Here is a 21,680-nt window from a genome sequence, read left to right as displayed (position 1 = left end):
GTTCAAGCCAGAATTCACACTTGCTATACTTGGCAAACAACTGTTGTTCTCTCAACCTCTGTAACACCATTCTCAAGTGTTGAGTGTGCTCCTCTTCTGTCTTGGAGTAGATCAAGATGTCATCAATAAAAATAATTACCCATTTATCAAGTACATCATGAAATACTCGATTCATTAAATCCATGAATGTTGCCAGTGCATTGGTTAACCTGAAAGATAATACTAGGAACTCATAGTGACCATACCGAGTCCTAAATGTTGTCTTGGGTATATCGCAGCTCTTTATCTTGAGCTGATAATAGCCTGATCAAAGGTCTATCTTTGAAAATACTCTGGCTCCCTGCAACTGGTCAAATAAATCATCAATGCGTGGCAATGTATACCGGTTCTTAATGGTTAGCTTATTCAACTCCCGGTAATCAATGCACATACGCAAGCTGCCATCCCTTTTCTTGACAAATAATACTGGGGCACCCCAAGGTGAAACACTTGGGTGAATAAACCCCTTTTCCAATAGTTCCTGCAACTGCATCTGCAACTCCTTCAATTCAGCTGGTGCCATCCTGTATGGAGCCTTAGACACTGGAGCTACTCCAGGAGTCAAATCTATGGTAAACTCCAACTCTCTATCAGGTGGTAAATGCATCAGATCATCTGGGAAGACGTCGGGAAACTCTTTAACCACCTTTACCTCTTCTAGAGGTGTAATCCTTTCATCAACATCAAGTACCGATGCTAAGTAGCCCTGACAGCCGTCTTCCAACAACTTTACCGCTTGAAGAGCGGAGACAAGGACCTTCCTCGCCCGTTTCATTTTATCTGCTCGGTATACCAATTCTTTCCCTTCGTCATCTGTCACCCTAATCAGCTTCTCAGCACACATCACATTAGCTCGATGAGCCAACAACCAATCCATACCCAGTATAACATCAAAATTCTGCATATTGAACCTAATGAGTTGTGCATCAAAGTTCTTTCCACTAATTTCCACTGGGCACGGCCCATACACCTCCTTCAACTGTGTAACTTTACCAGTAGGCATACTAACAATCATTCCATGATCTAGGATCCTGGGTGGCATCCCAAGTTTCTCAGAAAATCTCTTAGATGCGAATGAATGTGTACCTCCTGAATCGAATAAAACATAGGCTGGTATGCCTGATATGGGTAGGATACCTAGTGTAACAATGCATATCATTTCAGCAGGTCATCAATATTTAACATAAGGAAATTCTTAATTTAAAATGTACCTGCTACTACTTCTGTACTGGCCTCAGCTTCCTCAGCTGATAGAGCATACATCCTTTCCTACGGTTGATTCCCCCAAGCTAAGGGAGGTCAGTACGCAGAGGGCTGACTGGAGGGCAAGGCTGGTCTGACCCGATAGTATTTTGTATAATACCCATATAAATGGCAGTTAAAGCAATAAATCTGAGATGTCGAAACTGGGGCGGGGCCCCTCTGCACTTGACCCATTGCAGATGGAGGTCGGGATGGCCTTGGAGCTATAGGTGCCGCACTAGTGTTCGGGAGAAAAGATGTGGAGCCCAAACCACCAGCTGGTTTAGGAGGGTAGCCAGATGGCCTATAGGGCTGCCTATACATAGGCCCAAAACTGTACGATCCGCGGTATGCCTTAGAGGAGTTCCCCATATCCGGAAATGGGTTCGTTCTCTTCCACAGTCCAAGGGTGAGGGACTGTTCTCCCCTTTGCTTATCCTCCATGGTCTTGGCCTTCTGTACAATCTGGCCATAGTCAGTAAAGTCCAAGACCTCAAGTACAAACCCAATAGATGCTTTTAGGCCTTTTAGGAATCTTGCAGCCTTCTCTTCAGCTGTCCTCATATGCCTTGGGGCAAAATGGAACAAGCTCTCAAATTTTTGTTGGTACTCAAGGACAGTCTTACCTCCTTGAGTTAAAGCCATAAACTCAATCTCCTTGCGGTCTCTGAAACTGCGCGGGTAATGATTGTCCAAGAACAACTCCTTGAACTATTCCCAGGTGGGTTCTGGATGGGCAGCCAACAATATGGGCTTAGAAGCTTGCCACCACGAGTTGGCCTCCTTATTGAGTTACAACCCCGCACAAATGAGTTTCTGTGCATCTGTGCACTCAATCACCTCAAATATTTTCTCTAGTTCCTGGATCCATTGGTCTGGTTCCAGAGGATCACTCCCCACCTTAGAGAATACAGGTGGTAAGTTCCTCTTGAATGACTCCACTACCTTTGACATATTATTCGTCGGTGGGAAGTTAGGAGCATAAGCCGGATAGTAAGAGTATGGAGGAGGCACCCCATACTGAGGAACACTGAATGGTGGGATTAGAGGTGTACCCCCCACTTGTGGTCCCATTCCCGACCCTACAGGCGGGTCTTGTGGAGTAAGTACCCAGGGAGGATGACCCGATTGAGAAAGGTCCAATTGTTGTTGAATAGCAGTCATAAATGCCTGCTGTTGCTGAAGCATTTGTTGCTAAAAAGCTTGTTGTGATTGCTGAATTATGGTAGCAACATCTCCCGAAGTAATAACCGGTGGAGGGTCCGGGAGTATAGTCATAGGTGGGTCCCCATGTGCCCCACCCTGACCAAGGGTCTCTGAAGGTGGTGGAGGTGAGGTTTGCCCCACCGAGCGGGACCTCTTGGGATTCTGTGGTCGACCGACCGGACGAGGACCACGCGAGGTACCTCGGGCATTGCTACCGGATCTAGTACGTACCATCGTATCCCCGTACCTGGAACATATCACACACCACATTGGTTAGACACCATAGAATTGATTTTGGCACACAATTATATGCCATTACATAGGGTACTATAGTGCATGATAGACTGTAATTAACCGCAACTTAATTCCAAGATACAAGGCCGGTGCTCCGACAAGTATGTCAGTGGTCCTACCTGACCATAACACGCAATTTTACGAGTAATAGCAATAATCCCAATCATTATCTTAATAATATTAAATAAATAATTACACAAAAACCCAAAATTTCTCATTTTTCCATGTTTTCCTCAATCGGTGGGCTGCACCAGCAGGCAGGGGCCCGTCGGTCGGCCCACCGATCCCAGAACCTCAATCGGCCGGTGACACCGGCGGGCAGGGTGGCCCGCCGGTCCTGGCCGAGTGAAAAACCGTGTACAGGGCATTAAACCCTGTTCTATCCTATTTCCTTCCATTCTCCTCTCTCTCTCTCTCTATCTCTTCCAGACGATTTTGAAGGGCTCTGTGGCGATTCCACTCGCGACTCCACTCATCCACTCGGCGCTTTTTGAGTAGATTCAAATCTCCCACTTCCAAGTAAGTTCTCTTCCCTTTTTCTCAGAATTTGAAATTTGGGGAGTAGAATCCATGTGTAGACCTTAATCTAGGTTCTTTTTCCATATTTCTTTCCATAGAATAGTGTTGCCATGTGATTGTGATGTTCCTCTTGTGGTCATTCCTAATTTATTAGGATTTATCTTCCCATTTTGAGAAAAACCCCAAATCGTGCCCTAGTTTTCTCAAATTTGGGGATTTCTTCAATTCCCGCTCTTTTTCTCCAATTAATGATACATTTGTGATGCATTACACTTGATTTGTGCTTAACATGCTATAGAATTCATGAAATGTTCCTTATGCTTGGAATCCCCATGTCTTCCCATGAAAACCCCTCCTTTGTATTGGGTTTCCTTGATTTTTCCTGTACATACTTGGTATTTGTGGACCTCCATAGTCTGTTAAAGTATGTTCTTGCATGTTCATGATCTCGCTACCATGGCATTTCCATCTTAGACCTATAGTTTCAAGTTTTACTCCATTGTGAATGAGCTTGCGCATTGAAGTTTGAATCCTCTCATGTTACATCTGCCCTTTTCTATCATTTTGTTGTTTTACCATGACTCCGCTTTGTCACTTACCATGCATCTCGTCCATAGGCTCCCTATCATTCCTAGCTTGTCACCTTTTCTATTTTGCGAGAAATTTGGGTTTTGGGGCTCCCCCTTACTGCTGTCATTTTCCTTTCCTTACTCACCCTGCTTTCCTCTTTTCTTACCAGGATGTCATCTCGCACTGGCAAGGGGCCCTCATCTTCTGGCGCGCGACGTAAGACTACTACTTCTAAGCGGAAGAGTGCGGGAACCAGCTCTCCAGCCCCCCGCACAGGGAGACCCAGACCTACCCGGTCTGACCCTTCGGACTATGATGAGGAGCTCTTCCATAGTGCAGAGGCAGCAGCCAACTGGCCGGATTTCTTGAAGAGGTCGGTGATGATGGAGAAGATCGTGGTAGTGGACGACTTCCACAAGGCTCGGCTTCAGGAGAGGTTCTCAGCACTGGGCTGGGAGTCTATCCTCCACGTAGACCGCCCATGCTATTAGCAGCTAGTTCGCCGGTTCTACTCCAACTTGGAGGTTTCTTATCAGTACGGGGAGTACACCATAGTCAGCTTGGTGAAGGGGGTAGACATCCAGCTAACCGTGGATACCTTGGCCAGCATCTTGGGCATATCGGCAGCCGGCCACCGTTACTATAGTCCTCCCAGGAGTAAGCCCCTGGGACCATTCATGAGTTTGGAGACGCTGGACTACATCTACGAGACCATCTGCGGTAGCAGTGCCCATCCGGAGTCTATGACATCCTTTTATCTCGAGGTTCGCGTGTTTACCCGTTTGGTCCAGTTCAACCTGCTCCCCAGAGGAGGTCATCGAAACCAGGTGGGTTTCATGGCGGCCTTCATCACTTTCTGCATATACACGGCCGTAGAGGGAGGTGTCGAGCACTTGTGCCTGCCATACATCATCCTCAAGAAGATGGAGCACCACACTTCCCACCCTGAGGATGGAGGATTCCCCTATGGCAGGATCCTCACTAGGATTTTCAAGTTCTTCGGGGTGGACCTGGGTGGCGAGGAGGGGAAGACTCCGGCGGATAAGTTCGACGGGGGTAACCTCTTAAGGATGGGTCTCCATACCCTTATGGATACACCTCCGAGAGCAGGAGCTTAGAGAGGTAGGGATAGGAGGGCTGCCCCTATGGAGGATGTCCACATGGAGGAGGAGTCCAACGGGGAGGATGAGGACTACGTTCCTCAGGATGAGGAGGATGATCTGGTGGGTGATGACATCCCTGAGGAGGTGCCTCAGGAGTCGAGAGGTACCGATCCTGGCTTCTCCGGAGCTGCAGCCTCACAGCATAGAGCCCCACCACCTAAGAGTGGTGCATATGATTCTGAGGGCATGATGTCCACCATGCAAGCTTTGCAGGATGGCCAAGTTCAGCTACTAAGAAGGCTGGACGAGAGTGCTTCCAGGGAGGAACGCATCCTGGAGAGGCAGGCTACTTTGGAGAACTCCTTTCTCCAATTGGGCCAGGACTTGAGCACCACGGCCAACGCCATGTCAGCAGATTTTGGCCGACTACGGAGGGCGGTACGGCTGGTGAACGTGAGGTTTGACTACTATGACCATCGCCTCGATGTCAACTCTAGACCTCCGGCGAACGTGGTGATAATAGATGACGACGACGATGATCAATGAGGGCTTAGCTTGCCCACACCAGCTTCTTATCTATTTCCTTTTTATTGGACCTTGTTGTATATTTCATTTCTTTTCTCATTCCTTGTATTTGCACTGTAACTGGAATTATTTGTGGGATAATGTGTTTTGATAGTGGTTTGAGGTGCATTTATTTGTTGAATTCTTGTGTGGTTTGGTTGTGATGTTTATTGTTACTTTTTTATCATTGTTATATTATATATCTGTTGTTTATCAGGTGTTTGTGTGTAAATTTTTAGAAATCCCATTTTACGCCGTTATGCTGTCGAAATTTCATCAAACTAGTACGCGATAGGTTATAACACCAACTTAATTACCTCTTTTTTTTTTCAACTCTCACGCATGCCATGAATGCAATACCTAAATGCAACCCTTCTTATACTTTCTTTCTTCGGCTTTTAACTCCTTAAAGCTTTTACATTAACCCAATCCCATTTTCCTATTATAGATTCTATGGGATTCTAATGGTATGCTGTGAGTGGAGCAGAGCATCACGCTCTGATACCACCGTTGTCACACCCCGTTCACACCGAACCAGGCCAGTGACCGGGTTAACACCGGTTAACCCAAACCTGTCAGGATCATCTGATACGGTATTCCACCACAGCATACACACAACTAATAAAAGCTTGTCAAATCAGCGGAAGACTAGGTTTACCTGTGAATATTCCCATAATACTTGATACCCGAATTGTGATACAATAGTTATATACATATGGGCCCGAAGGCATGATATTTACACAATAAAAGTACAATTCACATATCAAGTACATAAAGGAAACCATCAAAATCAGAGTACACAGCTCGGCTCGGTGTCAAAGGCTAGAACTCAGCTCGGCATCAAGGGTTGAGCCTAGCTCGGCATCACATGGTAGAGCTCAGCTCAGCCTCAAAAGTGGAGCCCAGCTCAGCATCAGAACTGCGGTCCCGTAGCACAACTCTCGCACGAGCAGTCAGTGCCGTGCTCTAACTCCTCAGGGGCCCACCAGTCCTCTTCGGGGAACTCGACTGTGGGACCCACTCCGTGCTCCTCAGATGTATGACCTGCAAAATCATCTAAAAAGAGGTGCACACGCGGGATGAGCTCACTAGCTCAGCAAATGGAAAGATGGACCACACAGCAGTCCACACATCAAAACACAATCATATGCACTACATGCTATGCAATACATTTTAAATCACATCCACCTAAGCAACATTACTAAGTCTTTGGTTTAGTGCTACTACAGCCATAGTGCGCGTATACTCCGGGTACGAGCCGCGAACTCCATCCCGCGATACGCCCATAAGGCTGTCGGAGAAGGCCCACCGTGAGTACTCAGAAAAATAAAAAAACATACCGACCACCGGCTCTCAACAGAAAAGTAAATGACCAAAATTAAAGGTACTGACTCCAGCAATTTAAAAGCAGTACGATTGGCCCTCTTGAATGTACCAACGGGTTGCCGACTGTCCTAATGACCCACCGGGCCTTATGTCTAACCGCCACAGTGACCCGACAACCGTGACCACTGCTTCCCCCCAAATGGTAACCCAACACCTTAATCCCTATTGGGAAGGGTCGTAGCACGGGATGGTGAAAATCCTAAACCGCATGCTCCTATATGACAATAGTACGATTGCATAGTGCCACCACGTCCCATACCACGGGCCACCAATGCACACGTTTCCAAGCCGACTACGGCATCTAGTCTTTTAATGCATCATGTACAATGATGTCAACATTCAATCACATAAGCATCTCATCACTTGGCATTTAGAAAGTAAACATAGCACACATGCATAACAATGTGAGGATGACTAATCTACATAGCATATTCATGATGGCATGACTAGACTAGATACAATTAAATGAATGCCAAACAATGCCTTGAAACAAGGCCAAACGTCCTCTCCCCACTTACCTGTAGTGTACAAGGATTCTCGCTCAGTACGGGTGAGATCCAGTGCGAGAAGCGTAGGATTTGGCGAACCTAACATAAGTGAGCGGGGTTAGTATTTCACCATTTTAGGATCAAAATTAATGAGATCCGATGATAAAATCATGTTTAGAACGTTAAAATAAGGTCGCACGTCCGATTTGGGTCCAATCGGACGCAAGAATCACATTCGGGCCTCACAGGTGGGTCAGACAGCCCACCTGTCTGGCCCACCGGTTGGCCCACCGGTCTGGACCGGCCGGTAGGACGGCCCACCGGTTGGCCCACCGATCTGGCCCACCAGTTGGGCCAGGGGGCCCTGCCCTCTCAGGCGGGTGCCCACAGGCGGGCCGGATGGCCCACCGGTCTTGCCCACTGGTCTTGGCGGGAAAACTGCTGTTTCTTCCCAACTTCCTCCATTCTTCGGGGATTCAAATTGGGCTTTTTCAAACCCATTATTCACACTTTCAATGTCTTATAGGATGGTTCTAACCTAGATCTAGGTTAGATTTAAGGAATGGGAAACCATCTTACCTTCTTTGCTCAAGAACACCTTCAAAACCCCAAAATCACTTCAAATCCACAATGCTTCTCCAACCTTGTAAATACTTCTTCAAATCCTTCAAGATCAACACATAAATCATCTATTAAACCTTAGATTCATCATTTTAAATGGGATTTACAAGATCTCAAGAAACCCTACTCGAATCAAGGGTTTATGCTTGGGTATGGTGAATGTTTAAGGAACCCAACTTTTCTTACCTCTAAATGTAGATCTAGTGTTGAAGATCACTCTTCTGGCGCCGGAATGAGAAGATCAAGCTTCGGCGCCGCTGAAATCCTTCTCTTCTTCCTCTTCCTTCTCTTCTCTTCTTCTTTCCTTTCCTTTCCTTTCTCTCTCCTCTTTACTATCCTCAACAACGTACGAGTGTCATAAATGAAAAAGAAAAGAAAATCATAAATGCTATATATATACTTCTTAATTAACTACTAATTCACATGGATGGGTCACTCAGGTGGGTGGGTGCGCCTGCCTGTCCGCCCACCTGTCCGCCCACCTGAGGGCCAAAACTTGAGATTTTAACAGAGTTCGGGCCTCGGCGCGAACCCCACCCCTGGCATACGATGTAATATACGTATACACCTTAATATACAGCTACAATACCTACTTTATCCGTACATGGCCTTATGATAGGTGCATGTACACGGCTTGGGTACTCCTGTCTCTTCTGGCACTGGCTTGGACTTGTCGGGCCAGCCGGTGTTTAAGGTCACCCTTGCCATCATAGTCCATAAGGAGCCCGCTCTAACTCTCTCCGATTCGGGTCCTGCATAGTTAAACCGGGTCAATCGTGTAATCAGACCGGGTTTAAGGAGTAGGGTATTACACTTCGAGTATAGTGGGAGATAGTTTCTTGAGCTGAATTGTGTTGGAATCCTGACTTAAGCTTAGGTGAGTTTATAGCCCATCTTAGAATTTTTTGAATGTTTTGATTTTCTTTTTATTTTCTATTGAGAGAGATGAATTTGGTAACCCATGCTTTGAAGTAATAAAGTTCTTATTTCAAGGAAAGGAATTCGAACACATCTTAAGGTAGGGTGAAATTCTTTGAAAGAACAAGTGTGAAAAATTGTGAAAAAAGACTTATAATTGTGATATTGAATCTAGTCTAGTTTACTTGAGTCCTAGTGAGGAGTTAAGACTGGAATCGGGAATTTTTACATGCAAAGTTAAGTGAAAATTAACATGAAAAGTTCAATGGTTGTACACAACAAGGTACCAAACCTCAAGAAGTGGAGGTACGTTGATCGAACTCCTTTGAAAGAAAAAAGTATTTGAACTCTTAGATCAATTTTATTTATAGATTTGCATGAAAAATGAAATTACTAAAGCTACATAGGAATTTGGCTGTCTGGTGCCATGCATGTCATTCAAACCAACTATAGCAGAGGTATAAATGAGTTTAATACTTGGTGAAGTAAAAAAAGAAAAAAAGGGCCATGCATTTTCCTATTTTCTTGTTTGCCTCCATGCTAAGGTCTTTCACACCCTAGAATGGTACTCTGGGTTTAATGAAAAGGTGAAGTTTTAAGGAACCCTGTAACTGGGGATGTGATAGTTCCATGAATTGGAGCGAGATAATAAAATTCAAATATAGGGGTCCTTAGGAATCTCACTCTCAAATTCTTAATGTTATTTTTTTTCTTTCAATTTTGAGTGGAATAGAATTTGCTTGTGCTCTAGTCAATATCACAACTATTTAAGAAAAGTATTGTTTAGATTTTTATGTGTATATTCACTGCGAACACTCATGAGGCACAACTCATCCCCTAGGGTACCCTAGGGGTTTAAAGGCTTGCTACATAGGTAAGTGCCATCATGTTGTGTAGTCGTGATTCCTACAAAAGTGAGTTAGGTTTTTCTTTATTTCTTGTTTCTTTTCTTATTTTTGCTTGAGGAGAAGCAAAGTTCAAGTATGGGGGTATTTATTGAGCATATTTATGTGCAAATTAGTCCAATTATTTTTATCATTTAATTCCCAGAATAGGGCTACTTTAGGTATGTTCTCTTTTTTTAGAATTCAGGCTAAAAGTGGACCAAGTTGGGTACATGTGTAAAATTTGGCCCAAGAAACCAAACTCTAACCAGTTTGGCCAATTTTAGATGCTCTTCACCATGTAAGTTGCATCATATCTCAAGGATCCTATGTAGGGAGATTTTCCCTAGTCAAAGATCTACTCAACATTCTAAACTTAGCCTAAAAGATTCTCTCTTAGAAAAATCTGTAACGCCCCAGCCCCATTAACCTTGTGCAATATTGTCCTCTTTGGACAATGGGCATCAAGGCTTTAAAACGCATTATGCCATGTTAAGGAGGCTAGAGGTTATCAATTAGCTCAGTAATCTCTCCCTAGGCGATATGGGACTAAAGTTTACATACTATCAGCAATCTCTCAAACACCCTGGTACTTGCCGTATTCTTGGTGGAAACACCTCACTGATCTCCTAGACGGATTTGGTACTTACGTATTCTTGTGTGTCACAATCTTTCTCATTTCGGCACAACGTCCCTACTGTGGCCTAGCACACTGTCGGGATCTACTCTGATACCATCTATAACACCCCAGCCCCATGAACCTTACACAATATTGTCCTTTTTTACCTATAGGCCTCAAGGCTTTAAAATACGTTATGCCATGTTGCGGAGGCTAGAAGTTATCAACTAGCCAATAATCTCTCTTAGGCGATGTGAGACTAAAGTTTGCACATACTCACTGATCTCCTAAACACCCTAGTACTTGACATATTCTTGATGGGAGCACTTCACTGATCACCTACGCGGATTTGGTACTTGTTGTATTCTTGGGTGTCATAATTATAACGTCTTGGCCCTATTAACCTTGCACATTATTGTCCTTTTTGGACCATGAGTCTCAAGGCTTTAAAACGCATTGTGCCATATTAAGGAGGATAGAGGTTATCAACTAGTCCAATAATCTCTCCCTAAGCTATGTGAGACTAAAATTTTCACACATTCACCGATCTCTCAAACAAACTGGTACTTGTCGTATTCTTAGGTGTCACAATCTATAATGCCCCGACCCCTAACTTGCACAATATTGTCCTCTTTAGCCTATGAGCCTCAAGGCTTTTAAACATATTATGCCATGCTAAGGAGACTAGAGGTTATCAACTAGCTCAGTAATCTCTCCCTAGGTGATGTGGGACTAAAATTTACACACCCTCATCGATCTCCCAAACACCCTTGTACTTATCGTATTTTTTGTGGGAACACCTCACTGATCTCCCAGGCGGATCTGGTAGTTGTCGTATTCTTGGGTGCCGTAATCTTCTCCCTTTCGATATAGCATCCCTGCTATGGCCCCACACATTGTCGGGGTTTGCTCTAATACCATGCTCTGGCCTTATTAACCTTATATAATATTGTGCCATATTAAGGAGGCTAGATGTTATCAACTAGCCTAATAATCTCTCCCTAGGCAATGTGGGACTAAAGTGTGCATACTCTCACAATCTCCCAAATGCTTGAGTACCAGATCTGCCTGAAAGATCGGTGAGGTGTACTAAAATTTGCACACCCTCACCAATCTCCTAAACACCCTGGTACTTTCCGTATTCTTGGTGGGGATACCTCACTGATCTCCCGACGGGTTTGGTACTTTTCGTATTCTTGGGTATCACAATCTTTCCTCCTTTCAACACAACGTCCCTATTGTAGCCCCACATAGTGTCAAGGTCTGCTTTGATACCATATGTAACTCCTTGGCCCCATTAACCTTATACAATATTATCCTCTTTGGCCCATAGGCCTCAAGGCTTTAAAGTGCGTTGTGTTATGTTAAGAAGGCTAGAGGTTATCAACTAGCCCAATAATCTCTCCCTATATGATGTGGGATTAAATTTTGCACACTCTCACCGATCTCCCAAACACCTTGGTACTTACCGTATTTTTGGTGGGACACCTCACCGATCTCCCAGGCGGGTTTGATACTTGTCGTATTCTTGGGTGTCATAATGTAGAATAAATCCTAAGCATTTTCTATGTGGTGGACGATTCCTACAGGGAAGATTTAGGTTGAATCAATCTTCTATTTTGATTTTTAACCACATGTTGTTGATAAATATTTAGTATTTTCATATTCATGGTCTCAATATTGGATAATTTTCTGGAAGATCGTATTCTATCTTTTATTTTAGGATTAAGGGAAATATTGTAAAGGGAATTGGGATTATCAGATTTTTGGTAGTTTTTATTATAGGTTTTGATTTTTATTTGCTTTCTATTTTTTCTTCTAATTCTTTAGGTATCTGAACTCTATAAATAGAGGAGCTCTACTCACTCTGAAAATACTAGGCTCCATCTCCCTTCTCTTTCTTCTTCCTACTTCATCAGTTTAGCTTAGAACTTTATATTTATAAGTTGTAATTCTTTTTTTTTTTTTTAAGTTGTAATTTAACTTTAAATTAATAGGAAGATTTAGAAATTTTCATTTTCATTCAAATTGTAATCTCCATACAAGTTATTGGAAGCAAGGAAGATTTGAAGGTTTTTTTACAAGCTGGATTTTCGTCTCAAGCCTTTGTATTTCACCATTCAGGGAAGTTTTTATTTTATTTATATTTAGTTTAATGTCTTCTTCATCAATCCATCCACCTTTTAATTTTTCCATAGCCAACTAAGCCCTTCAACTCAATATAGGATGAAGCTATGATAGAAGGAGGAATTAATGGTCGTCATGCTTATGTGCTTGATTGTATGTGCATAGTTTAGGCTATACTTAAGGTGCCTCCGCATTGTGTAGGTCATCTTCAAGAGACCACATGCATATTTGTCGATGTATCTCTTGTGTCTTCTATCTATATTCATGATTTTTATTTTTGTGTTTTGTACCTTGTTGATTGAATTACTCATGGAAAATATTTGCTTAGATTTGTCATATCTCCTATTGACCTAATCATGATACATGCATGTTTTGGTGTTTTAACCGTGAATCTGACCTAATCTCAAAGTGGATTGCTATCCCCAAGAGCTCTTTGCCTATAATTTTCAATCATCATTCTTGAAACTTTGAATTTCGACTAAGGTTCATTCTTAAATTCTGATTTTTTTTTCTTGTGAGTTTGATCATCGTTGTCATCTTTATTTTGTAATTTTTGTAGTTCCTTAGGTGCCTAGTTTAGATGAATTTCCATATTTTTAGTTTTAAATTGCATGTGAGTTACCTTAGTGATAATTTTTGCAACTTTGAGTATACTTTTCCCCATTGTCATCTGCACGCGACCCATGCGTTTGCGGTTATATTTATTATTTTTTTTCTTTTAAGAAACACTACCAATTTTTTGTTACAAAGGAAAAGGAAAATTCAAGAGCATGAGTTGTGCAAGAGAGAAACCTTTGTAGGCTTTTATAGAACAAAAAGAGGGTAAATATTCATTCTCAAAATCATAAGGATATCCTCCTCAGCTCTACATCAGTGGATGCTCCTTAAAATTCACTAGACTACATATAAAAAATAGATCCTGCCCTGGGTAGTCACAAATGGTGTTGGTTCATTTAATTTAACACATTTCTAGTTATATAAGTCAATTAGTTTCATTCTGTAAGAGTACTTGATCATATATCCACAATAATTGTCATTAATTGATTTTCAACTTATTGGTATTACAGATAAGATGTCTACTTGCAATGTAACTGACAAAAACCATGTCTCGGAACTGAAGTTCGCTAAAGTTATTTGCAAATGCAATAAAGGAGATTTAATAAAGGTATCAGAGTCCTCACCTACCCCAGCAAATTCTAAACTACACATGTCTAGAGATTATCCAAGAGAAGAAATGTGGATTCTTTACCTGGTATAATCCCGTGAATGTGTCACCAGTCATAAGCACACCATAAAACAACCTCAGTCCTCATAATTTTCAACAGTGGAAGGATGAGATGAGTAGTGTGAAAATAAGATTGAAATTGTTGTAAAAACTCAATGGAATACTAAAGCTTGTTGGTCAAGTTGTTTTATGTATTGTTATTGTTGTGTTAGTTCTGATGGTTGTAAAAAAAATTTAAGGTCTTGGTTGGGATGGTCGAGATGGTTGTTTTAGGATTTTGAATGGAATTGACTCACATAAAACTTTTTGGAGTGAAATATGTAATTGACTTGAATATGTGCACATTCCCATATGGGAATTAGAATGTTCTCTTGTTTTAAACTTTGTGCATTTCTTGTGTATGGGAGAATCACTGGAATCACATTATTTAAAAAAAAAAATCCTCATGTAAATGGATGATTAACTAACTTAAAGTGGACCAAAAATTATTTAATTCAAGTTTTCAAATGGATGGCATTTCCTCTAAAACAATGACATCATTGTATACAGGGAATATATGCTATCATTTTACAAATCTCTATTTCACAAATCACATACACAATATAGGGAAACATATACCCTAACATGTCAATTCAAAAGATAAAGTCCAAAATCAAATCCCTGATTCACAAATCCATCACATACACAACACAAATTATAACTACATAAAAAATTAGAAAATATTGTTCAAATTACATCATTATGCTCAAACTATCAATAACCTAGCATACTAAGAGGGCATTTGGTATCATTCTTTAAAAACGGTTCTGCCATTTTTTCGTTCTGTTAGAACAAAAAAATGGAATATTGTGTTTGGTGTGTATTTGTTTCGTTTCAGTGTTTTTAGAACAAAAAGGGAGAAAAAAACGATTAATGAGGAGTTTGATGAAACACCCAGGAGCTGTTCGGTCGGGGGTGTTTCGTTTCATTTTGATAAAAATTTGAATTATCATTCCCGATAGTTCATTGTCCAGTTCAATTCGCGCATAGAGAGAGGAGCTCACCATCTACGACCTACAGGTAAGAACTTCACCTCTTCTCCTTCGTCTCCTTCTTCTTCTTTCTTCTTCTCTTCTTTCTCCTTCTTCCTTCTTTCTTCTATTAAATTGATTCTCCTTCTTCTTCATCTACTGTAATCACAGAGGGTTTTCGGATATATTTTAGGGCTTTTTGACAATCGTTAGCTAATTCCCAAATTACAGCGATAGCGATCGATTTTGGGGTTCCATACCTTAGACGTTCAACGTTTTGAGGAGGAATTTCTTCGAAACCCTCAAATAGATCATACAGAGAGGTAACGGTACTTCTCGTCTCCTCCATTTCTTGTTCTTCTCATCTAAACCTCTTCCCTTTATGTTCTTCTCTAATCGCTAGGGGGTTTTTTGAGTTGTGTTCTGTGAAACCCTAAACTACGATACAGAGAGAGAGAGAGAGAGAGAAAGAGAGACCTGAGAGAGGATGGTCTTACCCTGACTGTTTGGAAAACAGAGTTCGGTTTGTATTGATGAATAATTATTTTTTCTACCTTTTTTTTTTCTGTTGCACATAGAGCTCGGTTCACTCCTTTGCCCAGTTCCTCGGCTTCTTCAAAGAGAATCAGGTAAATGTTCTCTAACTCCTTCGCCCAAATCTCTTGATAGTCTATTTAATGTCTGTTAATGGTTGAGAATCTTGATATGTTTCTTATTCTGATTTCAACCTATGCTGATTTCTTATGTAATTTTTCCTTCTTCTCTAATTTCTGATTTCTTATGGATGGTCTTGTGAATTGTCACCAAAAGACATGACTTCAATGTCATAAGTTATGCTCTTGATGATGATCGTCCCCTTTCATCCCTGATCTTTGGTGTTTCTTATTTATCTCATAACAAACAAATAACATGTTAACTATGACAATGGTCAATGAGTGTGTGTGTGTGTGTGAGAGAGAGAGAGAGAGAGAGATGACCTTTTAAGGTGTAACTGATTTTGCACTTTTGCTTTTATAGTTCTAAGACCCAATTTTATGATCTAAAATGAGGGAAAATATGTGGGTTCAGTAAATAATCAACCTGAGGTGGAGAGGGGATGGAATCATAGATAATGATATGATTCAAACCCAATGGAAGAAAACTTTCTTCTATTTCAAATGTATGCCACTGCTTTTTATGTTGCCCCAAAGCAGGGAGAAAGAGAAGAAGATCCTAACTGGTAATGTGTTGGATAGAAATGGCTCATTAGTGTTGTAGGCCTTGTGGTTGTTAATCTTTACTTCATATGGAACCATCTAAACCAAGTTTCATTTCAAAAATTCTAATCCAAATCATCTCTAAGTGGAATTGATTCAAATATCATAAAATGTCTATTTTTTTCTTTTCATTTATTTGCTTTCCCTTCTTTCTTCTTGATGCTTTATAGAGTCCCATGGAGAGGATTGGTTCTGGGTTTAGAGGACCTTATTTTCGTATTCTCTCTCAATACTCTTTATCTCTCAATACTCTATCTCAAGAATTGAATCTCAGGAACTTTAATACATTTTAGCTGATAAAAGAATAATGATGGGTATTTTAGATGAATGATTATTTTAATTGATAAAAATTGGTTAATGATTAGGTTTGCAATTTGTTTCTTTTTCTTCTGCTTTTGATAGCCAATTGAGTTGTGTTTGATGAAGATGAAATCATCTACCTTCTGATTCACATAAGCAATAGTAATATTTGCATCATCACATAGTATTCTAGCATTCCAATTGTGGATTGTTTTGATATTATTGGGTGAAGAACTTGAGTTATTATATAGTTAATGTATACTTTTTACCATATGATATTTATTGTTACACCCGTGTCCTAATCCGGTCCAATTTGAACTATTATGACAGGACTCGGATCGGAGATCGAAAGTACGATCGGGTTTTGGCTCACAGCTGCACATTGTCGAAGGGGTAGATATGACCCCACATGTTCATGTATCATGTGCCTATCCAATTGGAGAGGATTCATACCTTCCGATCCCAGACGGTAAGTGACCAGACTCCCCATACTTGATTTTCGACACGCATCATAATTGTCGAAAAGCCTTGGGCATGTCCGAGGGTAACCACCCATGCGAGACCAAACCTGGGACAGTAATCTGTCAAGACAGCAGGCTATCTTGACCACCGGAAACAAGCCACCGGAAGTAGCCTGGGCATGAATCCGGTGCCTATTTTCGGTGGGTCCACTAGCTGCTGTCAAGGTTCCGACGCCCATGGGTCCCGCCACTCGCATCGTAAATGGTACCGGATGATCCCAAATCATCCTCCACACCTTCCTCTTGATGTGAACACCTTATGGACCAAAATGTGTGGTTCTTCGTGTCCCGAAACTCATTTTAACCTGATTGGTTCAAAAGAGGCCTAAGCCAAATAGACCCCTTAGGCCCAACTTAAGTTATAAGTTGGGAAATGAGGATTCATTTCCTCATTTCCCTTGTGCCCAACGTAGGAGAGGAGAGAAAGAGGAGAGGAAGAAGAAGAAAAGGAAGGAGAAGGGGATTTAAGGCCTACCTTGGTGTCGGCTACCGCCTTGTTGCCGAAACCGCTGCCGTAGGTAAGTACAACCTCCCATGCCAAAGCTAGGTATGGATGGAATCTTGGTGTACACACCATGTTAGTGTTGTTGCCGAGCTCGAACCAAGCTCGGTGAGCTCGTGCAACATATAATACCAAAAGACCAACTAGGGTTCCGATCATTCGATAGATGTATCTCCCAAATGGCTTAGTGGAATTGGACTTTTCTTAGCTTAAAATGATGCTAGGGACATCCCCTATAAACTCTATGAAACAAATCCTAACAATTGGGCCCGAGCCGAAAAGCCCTAAATTATTGGACTGACTTGTATCACCACTAGAAATAGTCCACCAGATCCACTGGGTCTATTTCCGATGGCATATTTTCAGTGGACTTGGAGCCTTATGTGATCTCTGTCACCTCCACTAAAAATAGGTCTGATATTTTTGGTGGAAATGCCCTGTTTCCGATGGTTATTTCCGATGACATCACTGTCAATAGGAGACAGTGTCTGTACCTTTTGGGGGTGACCTTTGTGGGTCCCTCCCGATGTTTTTGATGCCTACTGATGTACGATCCCCTTGTGTCTAGGATAGTGATGCACACGAGCCTCGAAGCCAAAATTGAATTGATCGATCGATCGGTGGTCGTACTTGAACCCGAACACGACCGATCGTAAAACTGGTGAGGGATGGACTGTGTTTATTTTTGAAATGTTTATTATTTATTAAATTGCTCACATGCTTAGAATTATATGAAATTATCATTTTACGATCATGATATGAATTTTATGGAATGTATGATGGGATCCGGTGTGGCTGAGGTGGTACCAGTACCGTGATCACCGTGTGTTTGGATGTGTCTGTGTGTGAGACGAAATCTGATGTGGCCGAGGTGGTATCGGTGCCATGATTGCTGTATGTATGTTGCATGCATGCACTGATTATGTGCAATAGAGTTAGTTGTAGTCGCGGGTTACACTTTGTGGCCAAGGTCTCGCTGGTATCGTGTACCCCGAGACTACATTTAAAAATGGATACATTTCATGGTCGAGGTTTTGCCGGTGTTGTGTAGTCCATACTGAACTACTATTGCATGCTAGATTAGGTAAACGGTCTCGAGTTTCACTTTGTGGGCAAGGTCTCTCTGGTATTGTGTACCAGGGATTGTATTTGGAGATGGGTTACACTTTGTGGCTGAGGTCTCTCTGATATCATGTAATCTATACTAATTGTATCATTATAAAGGCATGTAGTATATATGTGGTTAGGTATTACTCCCTATGCTACGCACCCTTGCCAACAGGGGTTGAGGTGTTGGATAACCCATTGTGGTATGTTTGATGAGCCTTCTCGAAGTGCCACTCCCGCGGTACAATGTGATTATTGCCAGAGGTGGGAACCTGTCCGGCGTGGCTAATGTGTTATCGGTGTCGTGACTACTATGAGGGGGTTATCAAGACTTTGCTGGGTGACCCATGGACGCATACGGGGACCGACATGCTTCTAATCATGGCTAGGGTTTATATTACTGCATAGTCGATGTCGTTTCTGAGATGAGGGATACAGCCTAATGTGCCGTAGTAGCATTTACCAGACTTAGTTTATATTGTTAGGTGGATAATAAACAAATAAACTAAATCACGAGCATCATGGACTATGTGTTTAATTTTTGCAATCATGCATCATAAATTATTACTGCTATTATCTTGCTTGGATGTGCTTACCCCACCCCTCACTGAGCGAGTTGGAAAGTTCACCCGACATATACACCCCTTTTTAGATGATGATGTAGGTACGGTGGTACCGATGGCAGGTGATCTAGTATCTTCTAGGTCGGAGTATGGTGTGAGCGACTGGTGGATGCTAGAAGCGGAGGAGCATGATTAGGACTATGCTTGCAACCACTGTGCTTATGTCACACCGTGAGATTGTACATCATATTGGGATATTTTTGGATATAGTTGTGGATTGTATATTTTCTTGAGATTATAGTATATGTTATGGATGAATGTAATAGAATAACTCGATTATTGCAATTATATTACCATTAGATGTTTCCCCATTTTATTTATAAATTCTACTACTATACTCTGATTCCGCTGCTTATACTGGTTTGTGATGTGAGATTGTGAAAATGTTAAGGTACTGCTATCAGAGATCTTGGTAGGTTTGTAAGACAGGTATGTGTCTTACTCACATCGCCGGTATTCCTAATGGTAATTTGGGACTGCCGGGAGTGGGGTGTGACATTTATTGAATGTATACATTGCTTACATAAATGATTAGGCTTTGTATGATTGTCATTGAATGAATAAATTGTTTTTTTCTAACTTTTTATGCTATCTTATAATGTTAGCTATGTCTAAAAGTAGTATCCCTACTGTTAAGTGGTCACAAGTTGAGACCAATGTTTTCATTGATGCAACGAAAGAAGCTGTTAAAAAAGGTCACAAGTCCAATAATTCGTTTAACAAAACTAGTTGGGCGGATATTATATCCCATTTTGAGAATACCTTAAAGCGTAAAGTTGGGAGAGAGAAATTATGCAACAAGATGAACAAGTTGAAAGGAGAGTACCAACAATTCAAGAAACTCCTTGACACAACTGGATTTGGGTGGACCTCAGTGACAAAATCAGTCACAGTTGATGATGAGTCCGTATGGGATAGGGCAATACAGATACAACAGAGCTCACTAGCTACTTGAATTATTTCAAAATTAGAGTGTATAAGTAGTACATATGGTTTATGTGATGACTACTTACGCAGGAAAATCCAACGTGGATGAAATACAAGAAGCATAGATTATACTACTGGCCAGATTTGAGTATGATATTTGGGGATGCCTATACAAGAGGAAACTTGGGGATTGACAGCACTGAAGATTTAGATGATCCTGATTATGTCATTGCCATTGATAGTGAGCATGTACTTGTGACCCCTACTACCCCGGTGCATTTAGGCGTGGATGACCACTTTCAGAAGGATATTATAACCCAAACCACCACATAGTAAAATCTTGATAGGACACCCACAACACAAAGGAAGAGGAGCACCACTTAAGGACACTCCCACATCCAGGACTTGTATGGGAAGTATTTAACTATAAAAATTGAGAAAGCATTGAGTACTTTTGCTGCACCTCCTATTCATCAAGGAGAAGGTTCATCTCATCTTCGAGATTTCAATGTCAAGACGTACTTAAAGGCTGCTAGTCGTATATGTGCTTATCCAAGCTGGAGGGAGTTGTTTGTCTATGCGGATCCTATCTAGAGGACTTGGCTTTTAGATGCGTTGGGTTAGGGGAATGATTTTCTTAGAGGGAGTTGTTTATTTGTCTACTACATCTTAGATACAGTTTGATTATATCTTAAAGTGACTTTGGATGATGTTTTCTTTTTATCAGTACTTTGGATGATGTGAACTTCTGTTTTTTTGTTTTGTTTAGATACTTTATCTAGTAAGCTTTTGAACAAGGATGTTTGTTAAAACAAATTGTTAGAATTGTGTTATGTTCTATAGTAATTTGTTTGAATTTGATAAGTAGTTGTCAATTTTTTGCAGTTATGTCAAATGCATTAGGTGACACTTCAAGTGATGAAGAAGATATGATCCTTCACATCAGTTTGGAACTATAGAGACAATCCATATATACTAGGGAACCATGTAGGGATAGTATATTTTAGGGGGCTGTCATGATGCATGAGGTATTGAAAGGGATAGTATATTTCAGGGGCCTATCATGGTGCATGAGGTATTGAATGGACATACCAATAGATGTTACAAAACATTTAGGATGGAGCGTCATGTCTTCCTAAACCTATGTGATTATGTTAGATATAGGGGTTGGTTGAAAGACACGACCAACATCTGAGTGGATGAATAACTTGGAATCTTCCTTTGGATTGTTGCAAGAGGTTCAAGTAATAGGGACACCCAAAATGAGTTCAACCACTTAGGAGAAACAATTAGTCGGACATTCAAGGTTGTCTTGACTGGAATGCGTCGTTTAGCCAAGGAGAAAATTAGACCACCCGATGTCAGTAGGATATCGGATGAGATTGCAGTCAAACCCAAATACTACCCTTTCTTCAAGGTATATTTGAAATATGATACATGTTTATAGTATGATATTTATGAATATTAATATTATCATTTGCAGTGACCATTTAATTGTCAATATATGTCATAGAACTGTATTGGCGCCATAGATGATACTCACGTCCACGCGATAATCCCAAGAGAAGATCAAACTTGATATAGGAATCGAAAGGGGATCACAACTCAAAATGTAATGTATGCATGTTC

Source organism: Macadamia integrifolia, unplaced genomic scaffold (assembly GCF_013358625.1).
Source record: "Macadamia integrifolia cultivar HAES 741 unplaced genomic scaffold, SCU_Mint_v3 scaffold1095, whole genome shotgun sequence".
In the NCBI taxonomy this organism is placed as follows: Eukaryota; Viridiplantae; Streptophyta; class Magnoliopsida; order Proteales; family Proteaceae; genus Macadamia; species Macadamia integrifolia.
The sequence above is the reverse complement of the archived record's forward strand: the minus strand, read 5'-3'. Positions refer to the sequence as shown.